The following is a 22,219-nucleotide window of genomic DNA, read 5'->3' on the forward strand; positions in this document are numbered from 1 at the left end:
GTACCAGCGAAGACGCTGCTCTGTTGTGATGAATAAAGGCAACGACCGCGACCAACAACTAACAATTGGCAAAACATTTCGCAAGCTGGCTGCCCTGCAAGTGGTCGAACTCTTATTTTACGTTAACTTTACCACTGTATTCGGTACCAGCGAAGACGCTGCTCTGTTGTGATGAATAAAGGCAACGACCGCGACCAACAACTAACAATTGGCAAAACATTTCGCAAGCTGGCTGCCCTGCAAGTGGTCGAACTCTTCTTTTACGTTAACTTTACCGCTGTATTCGGTACCAGCGAAGACGCTGCTCTGTTGTGATGAATAAAGGCAACGGCCGCGACCAACAACTAACAATTGGCAAAACATTTCGCAAGCTGGCTGCCCTGCAAAGTTCTTCCTTAACCACGCGCTTCCCATACGCACTTCCACTTTTCCATTCCGGTATAAAAAATAAAAAAAAGGAAGGAAAGGAAATAAATTATGGTGATTAAACGTTAGAAAGCAACTCGCGGTCTATGGAGACGTCACAGTGGGCGTCTCGACCACCTGGCGTTTTTCAAGCGCGCCCAAAACACGGTACGCGATCGTTTTTGCATTGCAGCCCCTCCTGAACGCGACCGCCGCAGCCGGGAAACGAACCCACGACCTCGTGCTCAGCAGCAGAATGCCATGGCCACTGAGTTAGCGACCGCGGCATATTCGAAAGTAAAGACGGATAGGCGCCTGCCGTCGCCTAAATTATTATTATTATTATTATTATTATTATTATTATTATTATTATTATTATTATTATTATTATTATTATTATTATTATTACATTTTACCATAACGCTCGTGGACTGCAGTGAGAATTCTGCAGTGAAATTTCCTCTTCAGACCTTTTTCCACCACCCTACAAAGTCTTCCGCAGTGACCGCGACTTCAGGGGACCTAAACAAAAAGGTGATGGCGTACTGATAGCTGTTGACAGTTCACTGAGGTGTGTTCGGCACAACGACATAGAAAGTGTACAGGAGTCGGTTTGGCTAGAAGTCAGCCAATCGCGCTGGGAAAAATTGCTAATTGGATCTTTCTATGTGCCACTTAATATCTCATGAGGTCATCCTTCTATTGAAAGTGTAATATCTTCCTAGAGCAAGCACAGAATAATCCCTATTTGCGATTTTAATGCACCCGGAATTCATTGCAACACGCTTAAATATTAACATTACAATTACACAGAGAACATATGCACCCTGCTGTTAGACTTCCTGTCCTTCTGTTCCCTTCAACAGCATGCCTTGATCGCCAGCTCCTTTGGCGACGTCTTCGACATTTGCCTGTCGAACTCTCAAGTTATAGATGTCTCCCGTTCTAACATTTCCCCTGTCCGTACCGATAAGTTTCGCCCGTCACTAAAGATAACTGCCCCTGTGTCAGCCCTGAGGCAGAGCTCCACCAGTGGCATAAATTAAACATCTGGCTTTGCTTTCGTATCATATAAGCCAACATAATGGTGATTATGTTGGCTTATATGATTTCTTGTCCACCACCGATTGGTGATTGGTTATAGACAAAACCAATTCTAACTGATGACCAAGCAGATGTGTTCACGGAGCTTGTTTTAAACAGTATGCGCAAATACATTCCCCAGTACATACCTAGCTAAACGCTCTAAATATCCCCACTGGTTCTCATCTGAACTTATAACGGCTCTAAAGTATAAAGATCGCGCCGCGCACAGAAAATCCAGAAGTCCTGTACCTAATGACTGGAGAGAAGAATTCAGTTTTTTTAGGACTGTCTGCAAACGCCTCTATAAGCGGCACCACAACTCATATATTGCTTCTTGGAAATGAGCGCCTCAAACCGGCCGGCGGAATTTTGGAAGCGTACGCGCAAGGGGGGCGCTCTAGAAAACATGAAGAGTGTTTTCGCCTGCTCGACCCTAGCGGAGTAGAAGTCCAAGCAGTCGCGGAATGTATTGTTGCCAATTTCTCATCCTAATATAAAGCTTCAAGTTTCAACGCTGGTCTCAGTCAGCAGCACATTATGGTTCCTCCATGTAGTGCTGTGTGGCTTGATGAAAAGCTCATCAGCGAATGCCTTAAGCGCTTGAAGCCTTCCCTATCCTGCGGCCTTGATGGCATCCCCGTCGCCATTCTAAAAGCTTACAGCAGCATATTTGACCCATTCGACTCAGTAGGGACATCTATAGTTAATAACTCCTTCATTACTTCAACTTTCCTTCACATGTGGAAAAATGCTAGAGTTTTTCCTGTATTTAAGTCTGGCTATAAAACCGATGTCTCGAATTATCGCCTGATTTCTCTTCTCTGTGTTACGTCTAAAGTTTTTTAGCTTGCCCTTCACAACTAATTGTCTTTTACTGTGAAGAAATCATTGATTCCGAATCAGTATGAATTTCTCACCGGCCGCTCTACTATCACAAATCTCGCAAGTTTCATGACACAGATCTCCGCACCGGTACTTCAAAGGAGGAAAGTTGACACCGTTTACTGTGGCCTCAGCAAAGCTTTTGATGTAGTCAGCCACTCACTGCTTCTGATCAAGCTTACGGACTTTGGTGTTGACTCGTCAATTGTCCATCTCTTGCGCAGTTATCTTCTTGATAGATCATGTTATGTTAACGTCAATGGACAAACGTCTTCTTCTTACATGGCTACTAGCCGCGTCCCTCAAGGATCAGTATTAGGACCATTCTTTTAAAATTTTTTTATTAATGACGATCTTTCCGCTATTCGGAATTATTCGTTCCTTCTATATGCCGATGACAGCAAGATTTTAAGGAAATTCATACTGTTGAAGAGTGTCGCATCCTGGAGTCTGACCTCTTCTCATTTTCTAAATGGTGCAAAGATAATACTGCTAAGACCAAAGTCATGACTTTCACACGCAAAGCAGCACGCATTTTTTTTCTCATTCTGTAGATTGTTTACCATTGTGTAAGGTCTGTCAGATCAATGATCTCGGTGTATGACTTTTCTGGTCACACTAAACGCATTGCAATGCTGGTTATGCGCTCTCTCGGCTCTATTTGCAGACTGTCAAGGGAATTCAATTTTCCTACACCGTTCCGCAAGTTGTACACAAGAAACTGCCTTCCTCAACTCGAATACGCGTCGATCATCTGGAATGGCATTTCTAGATCCAACAGTGACATTATAGATCGGGTTCAGGAAAACGTCTCTAAGCACATATCATCACTGCTATGCTAACGCGGATACTGTACCTTGTTTCAGCACTGATGAATTATTGTCATTGCCCTTACTTCGTTGCCGACGTAATCGCGCTGACCTTGTGTTTCTATTCAAACTCCTTCACGGTAACGTAACCTGCCCGGAACTCCTCAGTTGCCTTATGTTTCGTATTCCACGCAAGATCACCAGAGAACACAGACCTTCCGTGTTCCTGCCTGTCATCACAAACACTCAACCGTCCACAGAATACTGAGTCTTTATAACGCTTATTTTCATGATCTCGATATTTTTCATAACTCACTGTTATTGTTCTTTTCCGAGCTTTGCCTTGTTGTGACATAGTTTTACGCATTGTTCACCTGCCTTTTTTCTCCTTTTTCTTTTGTATTTATTTACCTTGCGCTTTGTTGTAGGTACACTCTTCTTTTCACAATTGTTATTTTTATTCATTGTATTAAAAATTTAGATTCCCCTGCTGCTTTTCTTGCTTTTCTTTTTTTTTCTTTTAATGTATGCGGGCGATATCACTCAGACCTTAGAGTTTTTCCTGAGCACGTTAAATAAACGTGATTGATTGATTGGCTGATTGATTGATTGATTATTATTATATTTTCCTAATGCTTCGAGCTCCGAATAGTCATAAAAATTTAGAGCGTTTGTTGTACAGGCCTCTCTCTCGACACAGCGACAGCTGGTACATCGTTCTGAACTACAGGTGTTGGAGACAGTTACGGTAGCAATTAATATCAACATTAGTACTAAAAGAAGAAGAACAAGAAAAAGATGTCGCAAAAAGCAACAAACAAAAGAAGGCCCATTCCAGAGCGCACTTTTGCATAATCTCTCTATGCTGGGCTAGAAATGGGGTATGTGGATTATAGCGCGTATTTAGAGCACATAGAATCACAGAGAGACCGACTTCCAAAGTTTTCAAAACAATCGTTTCGTTCTCAGCGAAGGTAGAAAACATGATGACGGCGATATAGGCGCGCTGCGGATGTCAACGTTTCCCTCGCAGAAATGGAGCCATGAATTCCAACGCGGGAGAGGTGGTTATACGCTGCAGCCCGATACGTGTGCCGAAGTTGCCGTCAGCAGGGAATGCAACCAAAGCCTGTGCCCGACATGTGAAACGCGCATCACACCCAACTTCTAGAGCGGCGTTTCCGCCTTATGCCGGAGTTGTGGCTGGTTCTAGATAGCCTTGATTCTCAGTATGCGCGGCCAAGTGGGCAAGCCACGATGGTTGTCGACCCGCAACTAAGACAGCCGTTCTGCGATAGGGTGCGCGCGGTGATAACGGACTGCTGCCCGGCGATTGCTAAGGCGCTCACGGTGTAGGCTGGGACCACTGTTAAGCAGGAGCAACGCAGGCCAATTAAAAGCAACACGCGCGAGTAGTGCTCGCCTGCCCACCTAAGCTCAGGTGCAACATATGCACTACTCCGTATCAAACCATCAGCGGGGCCTTGGAGACTGCGCATATGAGCTCGTGGGACTGTATTTTATAACGGCTTCTCTCATTTCCCAGTCTTTCCAGTCATCGTCATTGGCTCGCACGTCGTCGTGCTGTCATTAGCACAGGGGTCGACCATACGTCGTGGCGGATGATGGGAGAAGAAGGTAAGGTGAAGTGACCCGTGGCAAAATACGGCCTCTGAACACCACCACATATGGTCTAGATAGGGGTGACGAGAGCTACATATTAGTTCCATCGACAGTTGAAGCTTGAAGCTCCCGAGCTAAATGGAGAAAACGTTTTTCTCAGAAACCACTGCACCGAGGTTGATTAGGTTTGCTGCACGTAAAAGAAAAATCTAGTGACTCTTGGAAGCGTATGTTTTATGTAGGCTGTCAAGTTCTTTCCCCCAAAATTTTGAAAATCGCAAAATTAAAAAAAAGACCTCGAGCATCACGTTTACAATTCTGTAACTCAGCAATAAAGACGATATCACAATTTCGTAGTATAATGCACTTCATAATACTCATAAGGGGGACAAAATTATTGCACCGCATGATATATTATGCACCGCTCTGAAATATACCACTAACTTGCCAGTAGGACGTTTCCAAAATCCTTCTAAACATTCTAACTATTTCACGAAGCTGCAAATCCATAAACCATAAATCAAGTTAGTCCGCTTGAGATCCTCCAAGGGATGCCATTTATAGAATTGCGATATATGTTTTTGGGGCGGAGTAACAAATGTGTAAACTTCATGCTTCAATTTTTTAAGCTTACCAATTTTCGGGAATGTGTGTGAATCGCCGGCTCGCCGATTCCGCTGCTGCCGCCGCTGGAATCGGCGAGCTGGCAGAACTGATGATATGCGAAGAATAGAACAAGAGGGAAAGAATTCCTGCAGAACAACAGCTCCTGTTATTCGTCCAGTATTCGTCTTGATTTTTAATAAAGCGAAAACAGTTAAAAAGTAAACTAAATTATGGGGTTTTATGTGCCAAAACCACGATCTGATTATGAGGCACGCTGAATAGTGGGGGACTCCGGAATAATTTGGACCACCTGGGGTTCTTTAACGTGCACCTAAATCTAAGTACACGGGTGTTTTCGTAATTCGCCCCCATCGAAATGCTGCTGCCGTGGCCGAGATTCGATCCCGCGACCTCGTACTTAGCAGAGCAACACCATAGCCACTAAGCAACCACGGCGGATGCGAAAAAGTTTGAATATTTAACCCTTTGCGAGCGACATCGCAGATAGTTATCGTCATATTTCAACACGCAGAAGCGTATTCTACTCTCCCCCACCAAAAAAAAGAGAGAGAGAGAGAGAGAGAGGCAGTATACCACTAACAATAACCAACTCATTTCATTATGCACATACATATCCGATGTATAAGTTATTTTTTCGCCTCGGTCACTTGGTTACGTAATCATGAATGAAAACAGCCAGATATATGAAGCAAACGGGAGAAGGGAAAAAGAAAATGGGGACACGTACCGCTTCTAAATTACTTTCTGAACATCGTTTCCCATTAGCAATTTGCGCACAAATAAACGGAAATGATTAGAAGCAATGAATTTCTCCTATCTCCACAATCATGTTGAATAATTTTTTTGGATCAAATTTCGAAGCACTGGCGGACATCTATCGAATCGATATCAATCGTGTGGACCCCACCAAAAAATTATTATTAACCAAATTTCCACTAATTATTTCTTAATTAGTAACTCTAGGACATGTAAATGCAGAATCGAAGTGAAATTAGCCAAAGCATAACTTTCTGCTAGACATTCGGTGCCTTGCACCAATTCTGAGAAATGAGTGCTCAAAATGGTCAGTGAAATGCATTACGGCTCAGGTTAAGAGTTTTGCGTACTGTTTTTTACAGTGTGGAAACAGTTTATTTAGAACATAAATGCATTTCGCAGCATATCTTGAGTACCCATATTTCTGGACTGGTGCGAGACACCGTCCCTAGCAGAAGTTTATGCTTGGAGTACTCTTTTAATTAAAGTCTGTAATTACAGCGTGTCCTCTATGGTTTTAATTGAAATGTTAATTTGTGAAATTTTCATAATAACAATTGCACTGGCGATCATCACGCAAATTGATGTCCGCCGCTGCTGTGAAATTTAGTCTGTTAATATTATAATATTCTTGTGTTTCATAAACGTGCGGCGTACTGTCCGTGTCACCTCTGATACTACTGGTTCTCGCATCTTACCTGAATATCATAAAATTAGTTTCGCGTCCAAGCGGCAATTAGCCTTAAATTTCTATCCATGCAGTGCATCCTCACATGAGTGATCAGTGCCCTTTCTATCTTCTTTCCCTCTCTCTTTCTTTTTACCCCACGGTCTTTCTCTCCTCGGTGTAGGATGGTAAGCCATGCCTGTGTGGGACTAACCTGCCTACCTTTCCTCTCTCCGGGCGCTCCCTGTCTCTCAAACTACTGCGAAGAACATCAGCCAAAAGAAATTATACTGCCACCAGTACTTTATTCATTCAGCTGTGCTCATCGTCTACTAGGCATGGTTTGTCGCTGGAAATATCGTGCCTCGCTACGAATTGCGGCTCTGAGTCAGTCGGTTTTTTTTCGACCGGAACAACGGAAGCATGGAGCTCAGATGCGAAGCTCGATCACGCATTAATTCAAAATAATCTCCCCGCATGCACATGGACAGCGGGTGTTCCCAGTCTATCCCTGGCTGCACATCACATGTAAACATTTTCCTTGCGCCTTGTAAAAGCTTGAAGCGTTTTCTCCTTTGATGATCTGATTATTGCTATATTTAATCCAATTCACATGGCTCCCCTAGGATACATATTAACTGTCTGCAAACAAAATATTTACACTGCGTTCCTGGCACGCATTTGAAATGTACTTGAAATGTCCGCAACTATGCGATAGCTGGAGTCGCAGCGCCATCTGTCACGGCCGTTGTCAACTATTTCCTGCAAAGAGCGCCCGCAAGGCGGCTTTTCCTCGTGGATATTAACTAGGTGGCAGAGCATGCTTTACAAAAGAAATAATTGCGTGGTAGTGTTGTCGCGCATGTTTCCCCTTCCTTTTAAAGATAATAAAGAGCAGAATTAATTACGCATATAAATAATCAATTATTACAAAGTTTTACAACCGGGTCGGCGCATTGGAGAGAAAGTCGTGCTACTTTTATATAATTTTCATTTTGCGGGGTTCTACCGCAAAGTTGCTATGCGAGACGCTGCTAGAACTTCCACCCCAAGGTAACTAGCTGATGCTCCACTGCTGCTCCAAGTGGCTGCGAGGAGACGATCAAGCATCTCCTCTGTGACTGTCCCCGTTACGATGTGGCAAGAAAAGTGCTCGCGACCGCGCTCGAAAAACTGGATGATCGCCCCTTCACAAAGGAATACTTCGGGGACACAGGTCCAGACGGGTTTCGGCACTCAAGGCCTTAAGGGCTCTGCTCAAGTTCTTAAGGGCTTGTGAATGGTGCGACGGACTTTACAACTTGTAGCTCGTTGCACCGCGTTATTGTGTGCATTTTTCTCACTTTATTTTTTTTAATTTGTTTCTTCTATCCTCTTTTATTCATTTTAGCCTTTTCCCCTGCACAGGGTAGCCAGCCACTACTTACACTGGCTAAATTGCCTTTTTTTCCTTCCTTTCTTTGTCTCTCTGTCTCTTCTGCTCCAAGTTTCGACGAAAATTCATTGAAGAATTACTTAGAGCTAAAGAGTGAACGCAGTAATATTTTCACGTCAAGGACGACATCTGGGCAAATTTTGAAGGTCATCGGGTGATTATGCGCGTTGTGGGAAATCACCAGAGTAGTGCTATTGGCGTTTTGGTGCTCATGGGGTATCAGTGAAGCAAATTATTAAGGGTAAATTGTGTATTGAGAGAAGCGCGGACGCACACGCCCTCGCAGGCACACACAAACACAGCTATATAAATACCGGGTGTTCACAATTAACCTTTACGGAATTTTCAAAGATCGCCTGTGGTACGTAGCATAATTCTTATCGTTGAGCTGGGCTATTCGATGAGGCGGACATTAGTAGCATGAGAAATCGAAACACATATTCCACTAATTAACAACCATTCACTAATTAACTTCTTAGTTAATTACCTTCCGACACATATTGCAATTTACTAATTGTAGCCGGTGAGCCGGGAAATTGTAGCCCGGAAATATAATCTCGAAATTGGTGCCATCCTAGAAACTCATTTGAAGTGTCTCGCAAACTCACCGGCTACAATTCCTAAATTGCATGATGTGCCGTAAAGTAATTAACTATGAAGATAATTAGTCAATTTTGTTATTAGTTGAATATGTGTTTCGATTTCTCGTGCTACTAATGTCCGCCTCTTCGAATAACCCAGCTCAACGATAAGAAATATGCTACCTGCCACAGGCGATTTTTAAAAATTTCATAAAGCTTAATTTTGAACACCCTGTATATATATATAGGGTGATCAAAGTTAAGTCGACAGTTTCTTTTAGCAGCGAAGCAATTTAAGCCAGCCATAATTTGTGGTTCGTATCAAGAAACTGCCGCGCAGTAGCCATGACAACCAGGAGGGCGGAGGAGGGCGGCGCGGCGCATGCGCACGTAGTCTCCTCCTCGCCAGCTCCCTCCGTTCCCGACCCCCGCCTCCCATCTATCCATGGCGCGCTGAGCCAGGAGAGAAAAAAAAAAAAAAGAAGTCGAAAGCTTGCACTAGGCCGCGCAAAGCTCAAGACACAGCGAAGCTGGCCGATTGATATCGAGCGGCTAGCCTCCAACGCGTTATTCGTCGACAAGCAACAGCGTTCTTGGCACTGTGCCAACCTTGGTTAGCCTGATGGCGTTTGTGGCATGCCAGGAACGCTGTCGCTCGTAGGCACCGACGCGTCCAGCGCTAGTCACGCGAAATGTCGCGAAAGGGAAGTTACCTCCGAAAATGATCGCTCGAGAATACCTTCATACATGCGTAGTTAAGTTAAACCAAGTTAAGACCTAGCAGCAACCAAGTTAATACCTAGCACTAGCAGCCTGTAAGACTTGAGGATCGACAGTTTCGCTGTGCCTAAGCTTTGTACGACCGAGTGCAAACTTGCCCGTTTTTTTTTTTTCAGAATTAGGCGCTTAGATGTACGTGAAGACCACCTTTACAGTAAGGTTATGCACCCAGGTGGACACAGAATGTGGTGGTAATTATTGATGTCGGTGGCTTAATTAACTAAAATTGAATAATAACATTTTTAGTGACTGCAGTAGGCAGGCATGTTTGTATTTAAAAGTTAGACGTAATCGTGCTTCTACAGTTTCATTTGGCAGAATTCTTCTAGCGCATCCGTTCTCCGAGATATCGAGTTGCGAAGTTTAATTGCCGTTCACATGATTACGCAGGTAAGACAGTGAGGACCGGCGCAAAGCTCCTCCCTTATCGCGGTATAAGAGAAGCTACCATCGTTACAGGCTGCGCGGTTCGGTGTTTTGATAGCGGCTCCGACTTCTGTGCTTTGCGGTTACGCCAGCCGAGAGTGAAAGGGGGGCAGTTATCACTTTTGTCTATGCCTCCACCCCGTTGTCAAACTAAACACCGTACACAGCAGGCACGTCACAAAAAGGAAGAGCTTTGCGCCGGTCCTCACTGTCCTGCATGCGTAATCATGCGAACGGCAATTAAACTTCGCAGTTCGATATCTCGGAGCACGGATGCGCTTAAGTATTCTGCCAAATGAAACTGTGTAGAAACACGATTGCGTCTACCTTTTTAATGCAAACATGCCTGCTAACTGCAGCCACTAAAAAGTTCATTATTCAATTTTAGTTAATTAAGCCACCGACATCAATAATTACCACCACATTCTGTGTCCCCCTGGGTGCATAACCGTACTGTAAAGGTGGTCTTCACGTACATCTCAGCGCCTAATTAAAAAAAATTGTCGACTTAACTTTGGTCACCCTGTATATATATATATATATATATATATATATATATATATATATATATATATATCGAAAGAGGGTGTAGAGGTAGTAAGAGGCAATAAATGAAAACTGGAAAGCATATATCTGAATAAAGAATATCTATCTATCTATCTATCTATCTATCTATCTATCTATCTATCTATCTATCTATCTATCTATCTATCTAACCGTTTTTCCGCAAACTTGTGTCCCTGTGTAGTCTATGATCTAATAATTAGTACATCGGGCTGCTATGCTGACGGAATCTGCATGGTTCAATTATCCTATTTGACGCCAATTTGGGTAACTGGATTCGTGCCACTGGGTCTGTGTCGCTCTTCAATCACACACACGCATAAAAAAGAAAAAAAAGATTTTTCGATGGTGGAATCGAGGCCGCGTCATATATATTGAGACAATCTCGTCTAAATATACAGTTTCACGCACGCTCCATTCGCGGACTTCGCGGCAGCGCTGCTAGATGGCGCAGCGTGACCAGTGGGCATCCGTGAAAGCAAGATAAAGCTCATCTTAAAAGGCAAAGATGACAGGGATAAGACGAGCTCGTACAGGCCAGTTACAGTAACGTCGGTGATATATATATATATATATATATATATATATATATATATTGTGAGACATTGACCGATGCGATGCCTTTATTTCCGAGCAGTCGCCCGAGTCAGAGACGAAGCACCGCACGAGACAAAAGATGATGATGAGTCGTATGTACAGATGACGACGACGATATGCACAAATAGCGCTCACACAAGATGATGAGTCGTTTCTACAGATGACGACGACGATATGCGCAAAATGCGCTCACACTAACTTCCCCCCCTTCAGGAAAGCGGTCAGCAAGACCGCAAGCTAGAAAGGGTAGGTACGGCGATGTAGGGTTTCAGGCGAGATACGTGAACGATTTCCGTAGTGCGGCTGCGGCGGTCAGTAGCTGAGCTGACAGGAGTGACGCGGTAGTTAACGGCCGAAGTTCGTTGCAAAACGGTGTAGGGGCCGAGATATCTGTGGAGAAATTTTTCACAGAGCCCCGGTGCGCGAACAGGTGTCCACAAAAGAACTTCGTCGCTTGGGCGGAACGAAGCAACGCGACGCGTCGCATCATAGCGAATTTTCCTTTTGTCCTGAATGGTAGCGGTGTTGGCGCGGGCAATTTCACGGCAGCGGGCGATGCGAGCAGCAAATTCTTCAGGAAGAGACGCGGATGGAGCAGCAGGTGCTGAAAGGAGTGTAGTGTCCAAGACGAAAGACGGCGCCCGACCGTACACAAGGAAGAAGGGACTGTAATTGGTTGTACGTTGGACGGCAGTATTATACGCAAACGTCACAAAAGGTAGGATGGTGTTCCAGTTGGTGTGATCGGGTCGAACATACATTGACATCATGTCAGACAAAGTTCGATGAAAACGCTCCGTAAGACCATTTGTTTGCGGATGGTACGATGATGTGGTCTTATGGATGGTGTCCGAGGCTTGGAGGACTTCACGTAGGACATACGATAGGAACGTCTTGCCACGGTCACTCAGGAGGACACGAGGTGCACCGTGGCGCAAAACGATACTGTGCAAGAGAAACTCGGTGACTTCGGAGGCAGTACCAGAGCGAAGAGCAGCTGTCTCAGCGTAACGCGTTAGATGATCTACTGCTGTAACGATCCAGCGGTGACCAGCGGGCGTGAGTGGGAGGGGCCCGTACAAGTTTATGCCCACAATTTCGAAGGGAGTGGACGGGCATGGTAGAGGCTGCAGAGGACCGGTTGGAAGGGATGTCGAGCGTTTTCTGTGCTGGCATGACGCGCAGGATCCAACGTATTTGGTGACAGAGGTGGAAAGGCCCGGCCAGAAACAACGCGTTTTGATGCGGTCGTAGGTCTTATGAAAGCCCAAGTGTCCAGCCGTCGCGTCGTCGTGAAATGCTTCTAATACTTGGAGTCGAAGTGAGCGAGGTATGACTGGTACCCATCGGTTACCGGAAGGATGGTAGATTGATCGAAATAACGCTCCACCTTGAAGCTTAACACTCGAAAGTTGTCGTCTTAAGCGACTGTTGGGGGGTCGTGCCAAGCCAGTAAGTCGGTCGATCAGCGTACGGCAGTATAGGTCAGTACGTTGGAGTGAGACGAGGTCAGTAGACGGGAGAAAGTCAACTGAGGCAACTGACTGTCCCGGGCTACTGGGCGTGTGCTGAGACGTGTGGCTAGATGGTGACGTGCATACCGAAGGTGAAGCATGGGCGTTTGGGGACAGCGGGCAGCGCGACTAAGCGTCGGCATCTTGATGTTGTTTGCCGGACCTATACGTGACAGTGAAGTCATATTCCTGTAAGCGCAGTATCCAATGGCCGAGGCGTCCAGACAAGTTTTTTAGGGACGACAACCAACAGAGAGCATGATGGTCGGTCACAACTGTGAAATGGCGGCCGTAGAGATAGGGACGAAATTTTTGTATTGACCACACGATGACGAGGCATTCCTGTTCTGTAATCGTGTAGTTGCGCTCAGCAGGAGAAAGAGCACGACTTGCATAAGCCACGACTTGCTCTTCGGACTTCTGATTCCGCTGCAGCAGGACAGCGCCAATTCAATGCCCACTTGCATCAGTGTGTAGAATAGTCGGGGCCGTTGCATCGAAATGACGGAGCACGGGCCCTGACGTGAGAACTCGTTTGAGAGTCTGGAAGGCGGCTTCATAGTCGTTCGACCACACAAAGGACGCACTCGAAGTCAGAAGTTTGTGTAGAGGAGCGGCGATGGTTGATACGACAATAAGATTGATACGACCGGATCCGTTGCCGGCATAGGTAGCGGTACAAGGTAGATATAGAGAAGTTTTCAGGAAGAAAAAGAAAGATTAAAGAGATGTATACAAAAATGCTAGAATGATAAACATGTATGGCACACTTGAATAAATCAAGAAGGCTAGGTGACTATTTGTCACCGCCCCGTTTCAAAGGAGAGGCCAAGAAATAATAATAATAATAATAATAATAATAATAATAATAATAATAATAATAATAATAATAATAATAATAATAATAATAATAATAATAATAATAATAATAATCAGAAGCGCTAGAGAGCATAGACGCCTCATACATGGCGCGTTTCAGCGTTGGCAGTACGCTGTGTCGCTATACATTGCTTCAATGCTAATCGCATTAACGTCGACATTCATCGTGAAATGGTTTCTGCCAGAATTTTTTCTTCATATACATAACAAAAGTTATTTTGAAATTGCCAAAGTGATTCTTTTATAGCTCAGGTTAGACACGCTGTGTGCTTTGTTTGCTACGGGGCATGGAAGTATTTAGAAGACTAAAACAGTTTGGAGTAGGGTGTCCTGCGAGAATATTTGAAGCAGCTAGGTTGGTCTTAGGACTGAAGCTCTATGCAGTGGTTATGCGTCTATTCAGGCACCAACCTTCAGAAAAACACGACAGATGGCGTTAAAACATGAAAATACACACAAAAAGGTCCGGTATTTACAGAAAAGGGAAGACGCAACGCACTTGGAGCGAGTGAATTCCCACGTAATGTTCTCTCGCAACGGCTACCATTACGAAACATGTTTACAGATAATGTTCTTTCGTAACCGCTGCCATTACTTAAATTGAGTGCCGAACGCCTATGGGGTGCGGCTCGGCAGTGCTGTCCGCTTGACACCTTTGGTAATGTCAAGTAGTTCTCTTGTTTTGTCACAGACGAGGATATGTAATACTGGTAATTCAGTGGTTTTTGAGGTTTAGCTGAATCTGAATATTGATCTAGCTGAAATAATGCCGCAATAGAAGATAGATATAAGCTTCAAGTGGCTTTTATTAGATCTGGGATGATAATCATGAAGCTTATAATTTGTAGAAATCCTCGGTGATTGACCGGTGGCCTTAGCTATACGTGTAGAAACATGACCGTTAGTGCGATTGACATGTGCCCGCTCTCAAACGAAGTGGGCTTGCATGTGCACACCTTTTTGAATGCGGGCCTTTCAACGTATGCCCGCCAGATACTCACCCCCGTTGTTGCCTTCTTTCTTACTTTTACGGAATCATCCTCTCTTATGTTTAGAAGGATTGTCTCGTTTTCTTCTTTCTGCGAGTATAACCGCCTTTTCACTACACCTATACTCCTCCAAAGGTAAAGTTTAACAGACATTTTCTTTTTTACCATTGGGTCCCTTTTCTATATACCGAAACGCGCATATCTCAAGCATGCAGTCGTAACTCTTTCGAACACACGATGGCACTGACAAAATCGTAGGCTAGCCGGTATAGCTCTATTCTTGCAACTGGCTCGTCTGGTGTTCCGCTACCGGCTCAACCACAGGCGGAAAAGTCTATTAGTGACTGAATTGGGAAACAGCGCGAAATTTGGGCAGAGAGGCAACGGAAATGGTTATTTTTATTAACGCAGCTCGAACAAACAACGACAAGAGAAGACACACAAAAATCGACAATACGAGCACTGGTATTGTCGGTTCTTGTGTGTCTTTTCTGTGTCGTTGATTTTTGTATGGCTTCTACGGGTGTTACTCTTTGTTCGCCGATGTGCTAGAAAAATGAGACCAAATCAAACAGCTCGGTTCAACGCAGTACATCTAAGCAAGATTAGCCAAGACAAAAGCTGCTCTAACAGATGAAAATTGATTGTAGTGGCACAGTATAAATGAACTGTTTTGAGTTTCGGCCACGAATACGGGCCAACTTGCCCAACTTTTCGTGCTTCTGAATTCTCTTACATTCGCTATGTTGGCGTTCAAGTGCGGTATTTGGATTAATTTTGATGAATCGGTGCCAATGCGCGGGAACTCGTCTGAAACAAAGCTGACGAAGCCTACAGGCATGTGTGCACCTTAGTGCTTCTGCAAATTTCAGCAAGAATAATGAAACGGTAAGCGCAAAGTTTTTTTTCGAACCCGTTAAGCGAAATATGCAGGATGTTGTAGTTGCTATGTAAATACGGGCTATTTGTAACAGTGCACTTGCTTGCGTACCATTACAAATAGCCTGTAGTGTACTTGCTTTGTATAAATACATGTTATTTGTAATAGTGCAATGTCAATTAATTTCGCAGGAAGGGTGGAGATGGATTTTGGGAAACTGGTGCTAGTCACATGATTCTTAACTGGACATACGTTGATCACTGATCGGTTTTGGTTGCGTGTTGCCACAAATAGTTACTCAGTGAAGTTATGAGAATTATCAGCAATTATTGGTAATTGTCGCACAATTTCTGATGTGTGCAACTGCCATGAATTTTCGTCAAAAAATTATCATTTTATCTCGAATCCCCTGTTTTAAATATTTCCAGACAGTCGACATTGAAACGCCTGGTATACGCTCATTTATGAGGGCGATACGGACAATTTCGTTTGTGAAGAAAGGCAGAGAAGTCCACCCGAGGCACCATGCTCTGCACCGGTGGAGAGGGCAACATGGGGAGAGAAAGCTTATTAAGACGCGCTGTCGTCTAGGCATGAGAACATAACGGCGCGAACAGTGAGCCCACTTACTAAGTTCAAGTAGGGACAATGCTGCTTAAGCGGAATTTACGCAACGGGACGAATTGCCGATTCAGCCAGCCGATGAGCACGCTGTAGCTGAGTGCTTCGAATCCCGCCACAGACAAGAACGCCGCAAACGAGCGGCTAGCGGCGCGATTCGTTGCCCCTTTGCCACGTCACGGTCACCTGCGGACGGAATCGGCGATCTGTCCCGTCGTGTTAATCCCGCTTTAGGAAGCGAAGCAATTCAGCCATTCAGATATCCTCGAATGTGAATTCCAGTTATGCCGAAGGACCAGTAAATGATTTCGCCACTCAACGGGTGACTGTCGAGATGGCCCCAAGAAGCAGCCACCGTCTGTTGTTTGATTGCGTGTGCTAGGAACTATTGCTGGGAATATATTCGAGTGATTCAGAAAGTCGCAACTTGTATATACTCGACTAAGGGCCACACTCATGTAAGCGCTACGCCCCCAACTTGGCAGCCAAAAATTCGAGAAAAAAATAATTCAAAGACTGAAGAGCGCATTGCAGCTTGTGTGCATGCTCTGATTTTTTTGCTCGTGTCTCTTTCTATCATCTTTAATTCCGCTTACCCCCTTACCCCAGCACAGTGTAGCCAGCCTGTCTACACTGGCTAACCTCTTTCCCTCTTTCTCTTGGATTTTGAACAGGTGGCGTGCACCGTGTTCGCACATCGTTGCGCAAATCTTTGCCGTTACAGTTATATCTAACGCCTTGGAGGCCACGGATGATGACTGAATCCATGAGTGTGCTACCGAACCGAATCTGAGCAGTGGTAACAGCGATAGTAGTGATGATTGTAGACGGGGACCAGCTGTGTGGCGTGCTTGCGCGAACAAATATATGTGTTATAAAAATCACAGCGTTCGTTATTTTTGCCCAAAGAAATCAATATTACACACGGACAAAAAATTAAACCGCAATGGCCCCCTGCCGTGTAAGGAATGCCCCTCGTGAAGATTGCGAAACAAAAGTACGGCTTTTACACAATTATGTACGGTACTCGCTCTCTGGGGAATCCGGTTACTAAGCCTTTTCTTTACAGCTGTTACAATGTTAATAAGTACCCTTCCTGCTTTCGTCATCATATAATTTAGAAGCTACACACATTTCTGCTGCATGGTTATTCAGAGCCGATTTGTATTGAGTGTACAGACAACATAAGTAGAAAAATCCGAACGTACCTGGGTGCGTAAAGTGTTCTCTCTATATCTCTCCTTTATTTGTGTGTGCATGTGTGTGCGTGTGTGTATGTGAGTGAGTGTGTGTGTGTTTGCGTGCGTGTATTGGCCTACAACTCTGTAGACGGTCAGAAAAGGACTTAGAAATCTGGACGAACGAAAACACCCTCTATCCACGGACGAAGTGTACGTCTTGGTGTGCCCTCTACTGGCCGTGGCTAGCACTTGAACATGAGGGCTTTGGGAAGAAAGCGGATTGTGTGCTACAGATAAGCCTTCGGGGTGCTGGATTAACAGTGAGATTTGCAAGCCCTAAACGGTCACGCAAACCGTGGGTTTCGGTTGCTGCGGGGGCACCATAGTGAAAGATACCGAGGGAAGAATAAACATGCAGATGGGTCACGTGGACCATTCTGAAAGCAACCGAATTCTGCACGCGTGCAACTGAGCGGCTATCTCAACGCGCTTTCGCTTCATGAGATAAGGATGGCTACGCTGTACTCAACGCCTCTCTTTCGGTTATGAAGCAGAAGTATAGAAGTAAAAAATGTTCGCATACGTACGCAGATAAGGGGAGCGAAGATAACGTTTTGGGCGGGAGAACCCTCATGGTCAATAAAAGACAACGTTAGACTCTACTCCAGATACCCGCTATCGTTTGAGTAAAGCTGAGTTTCTTGTCTGATAACAAACGATAATCTTAGAAGATTTTCTCGTTAATTTCGAATGCTTGCCTGAGTGATTTTTTTTTCAAATTCTGTTAAATCTATTGCGTTACTGGTGTCTAGAGATTGACTGTTTAAAAGGAGCATCCTTCTGTTTTATGAAATTCAAGGTGCTGTTAGTAATCCAAGGTTTCCTAGCGTTCTTGGGCATTTAATGTTTTGAGCTTAAATGACTTTGAGTACGCGCCCTGAAAAGCTCACAAAACAACTCGTACCGTTTGTCATAGTCTTCTTCGTTATAAACATCTCACCAGTTTATCAGCAATATTTAATTATGAAACTTCACAAGTATGAATGTGTTCATAATTAAATGTGAAGCATTGCTATTTCCAAAGAGGCGTAGACGACACAGATGAATCACCAAGTAGAAATGTAGGCAGATGATCACTCACTTTAGCACTGATTACGCCTGACTTGATGCATTATACATCAAAATTTGTGATGAAAGTATTGAGTCAAGTTTAGTTGTCACTTTTAATATTAGTACGACTGGTAATTGTGCTGATGCCTTCATTTGATTCAAGTACCCTCATTATCTCCTCGCGAAGTAGGCTATATATGACGCAACACGTGAATATTTATATCGCCACCCAGAGGTATATTGTATTCGTGAACGTTTACTCAGGGATAATAGATTATCAATAAACCACATTCCCAGATGATGGGCAAAATAACAGGTAGAGAGAGAGAAGTGATCGCGATAAGGGAAAGGCAGGGATGTTAACCAGGCTGAGCCCGATAGGCTGGTGAAGGAGGGAAAGGGGACTCAAAGATGAGAAGGAAGAGAGAAGTTCACACTTTGCACAGTACACACGCAGTCAAGCGTTCATCGTTCGGTTCATCACAAGCGGTCATATAGGCTGGTGCACCTCACGAATCGCAGCAGCACTTTTGGGGCTTTGCACATTGCAGACGCACGAGGCCAAGGTCCCATGATGTTCTCTTCTGTGAAAGACCTCTCGTCGTGCCCTAAAGCTATCCGAAGGGCAATCCTCCCATCTTCGTATGTTGAGCAGTCACACAAGAATTGTTTGATCGTTTCTTCTGTGCCAGTTGTGTTACAATTAGCACTGTCCGCCATTCCAATTACAGATGAGTAGGCGTTCGTTAAAAAGAAAAAAAAAAGGACAAGAACAGACAAACTGTTACGTTCAAGAACAATCAACATTTCAAAGTCGGCAGTAATTTGGCTAAAATCTTCCAACAAATCGCACTGCAAGCTATTACTAGTCATCTGTAAAACGCCGCCGCCTTTCTTACCGCCTCGATTCAGGTAATGAGAAACATAGCCTGGTATTTTTGATACTTTCTCTTCATTGCTATACCGTGTATCACACTGCATAAGAATGTCAAATAAAAAAAAGAAGACAACAATGCTTTCAGGTAATCGTATTTTTGTTTTTTACTGACATAAATAAGGAGATGTTGCCACTAAGAGATGGCGATGGCTGCTCTTTTTAACATAGGTGATCTGGAAATGCATCACACACTATGACAAAGGTAAGAAAAATACATTATAAATTGCACATTATAAAATAACACATTATAAGCGTCACAAATAGAACAGATACAGCACAAAACAAGCTCTGTCCTGTGTGTATGTGTTCTTTGTTGTCACCGTTTTTTCGTGCTCTGTAAACCATTCTATATGTCGCACCAACTTGCCCAAACAGAAGTGCTCCTAAGCCAGATACAGTACAGATACACAAACCGTCGTAAGAGTGAAAAGTACGTACAGTGTCTACATATGTACACTGCATACACATGCAATGTTACTTTCACCAGGCAAAACTCACACGCATTTCTTATTCTGAGTATTTCTCCGCAGGCCTCCAAGGACTCTTTAAGAGCAGCCAGCGCACGTTTTTGATGAGTAGTTGTTGGCCAAGGTCCCAGCCGCTTCTTTAAGCTCAGAGGCCTTCGATCAAGCCTCATGAGTTTTGACACCAATCGATTTCTTGACTCAACGTATTTGTGGCCGTCCTTATTGTTTTCAAACTGCTTGTTGAAATAAAAGAAGGATGTGCACTTACTCTTCTTAGAAAACATTTTTCCAACATCGCATAATGTTTACAGCTTTCCAGAGATGCTTAACTGCTTCAGCAAGGACGACGCCCGATGTGTAAGTGACAATGCTGACTCCATTTTAGCGGTGCCTTGAATGCCAGATATGCGTGGCGCGCGTGGAGCATCGGTTTTCCGCGCGAATATTTTTCCATCTCCTATGGTCCATGCATACTTCCACTGCTTTACGTTTTTTTTTTGTTTCTATTGCGAGAAACGACTTGCCCAAAAATGTTATTTGGTGTTGACAAGAAATGCTCGTTAACAAAAACTGAGGAGTCACACGAGTGCCCCATAATATAGACTGCGGATATATGCTTTTATTTTTGTGCCTTTCCAATGAGCTCATTACGCTTCGGATGCGAACGAACGAGGAGCACAACATTCACCCTCCTTTCGTGATGAACGGTGAGAAGTGTCAACCTCAGCATCACAGATTTGCTCATTAATGGAACCGCCCAGCTTTGTTCAAAACAGTATAGTGTTTTTTTTTGTGTGTAGTGAGTGGTATACCTTTAATTTCAAATATTTCTGCTCCCTGAGTACTGTCCCTGGATAGTTACCCTTTCTTCAAGGCCAGACACTTGCTGCCCGAGTTCCTGACACTCAGCTGACAAATCAGCGTTTTTCTGTCTTAAAGCGGCGTTTTCGTTTTGAATTGCTGACCAGCGAGCAACCATTGCAGCAAAATTAGTACTGAAGCAATCAATAGGATACATAATTTCTTGTGTATTCCATTTGAGGCTACTTTAGCATTGCGTCCAACGACTTTATTTATTCTGTAAAGCCTTTGCAAAACTTTATAGACTTGCTCGTTTCCATTCTTTGTGTCCAATTTGCCAGCTCCGTTTCATTTGAGTGGTATGTCATCTGCCTCTACTGAAAATCCTAGTTGCTATTGTGCAGGATCACATCATCTCAGTAATCTCACATATATATATATATATATATATATATATATATATATATATGAACGAGAACAAAGGGCACCGAGGGGCGCAATTTGTATTAATTATATCATAAGAAGCCAACAAACAATCAGACCAAGGACAACATAGAGGGAATTACTTGTACTTACAAGTTGAATATAAAGAAATGAGAAATTAATGGAAATGAAAATACATGAAAAAAAAAACAACTGTCCGCAGGTGGGGAACGATCCCACGTCTTCGCATTACGCGTGCGATGCTCTTATTGAGCTAACACGGAGCTGTTTTCCCATCCACATTCGGGGGTATTTATGTTTTACAACTACAACCAACCCTGGGAGTGTTAGCCAGCGCCACCACTCACAAACCATGGCGGCGGATGTGGAACATCCGTTCTGCCGCAGGCGCCACTAGCACGGGCAGGCGTCACGAGCACGAACACTTCCAGGGTTAGTTCTAGTTGTAAAACGTAAGTACCCCAGAAAGTGGATGGCAAAACGGCTCCGCAGTAGCTCAATGGTAAGAGCATCGCAGGCGTAATGCGAAGACGTGGGATCGTTCCCCACCTACGGAAAGTTGTTTTTATTGCGATAGCAATTATATGGACACCCCAAGCGAATTACTGCCGTCGCCGTGAGGTTCCGTATAAAGTCCAACGGCGATAAAACCGTCACCGCGCGCCGTACGCTGTGTGTGCGAGTAGAAGCGTGCGAGGGTGCGCCGGCAACCGCAGCGTAATCTCGCGCACGCGAGAGAGGAAGGCGGCCGGAAGCGCCCAGTCTTCGTTCGCTCGCGGGACACGGGGCGGAGGTGATGGATACAGTGGCAGTGGGGGGGGGGGGGGGGGGGGATGCGTTTTGCTCTTGCAGTTGCTGCTGACGGAGCTGCCGCGCGGGCACCGTATCTTGAAAGTGATCTGCCCTTTGTGGCCGAAGTGTGCGAACGCGGGGCCTCATCTTTAAAACGATCCGCGTTGGGTACAAAGGGCCCGCCCCGAGTGCCGGTAGCTTCGTATGCGCTGTGCTTTCGACGTTTGCGTTGAAGCGAGACGAAAGAGAGCGAGAAGGTCAAACTCCAGCATTTTGACGAGTTTCCGCGGTCATCGAGCGAGATGTGTCCATGCTTACCTGCGCGCGCGTGACACCGTGCTTGTTTATTTAGTTAGTAAGCAAATA

This window comes from Dermacentor silvarum, chromosome 1 (genome assembly GCF_013339745.2).
Source record: "Dermacentor silvarum isolate Dsil-2018 chromosome 1, BIME_Dsil_1.4, whole genome shotgun sequence".
Lineage (NCBI taxonomy): Eukaryota > Metazoa > Arthropoda > Arachnida > Ixodida > Ixodidae > Dermacentor > Dermacentor silvarum.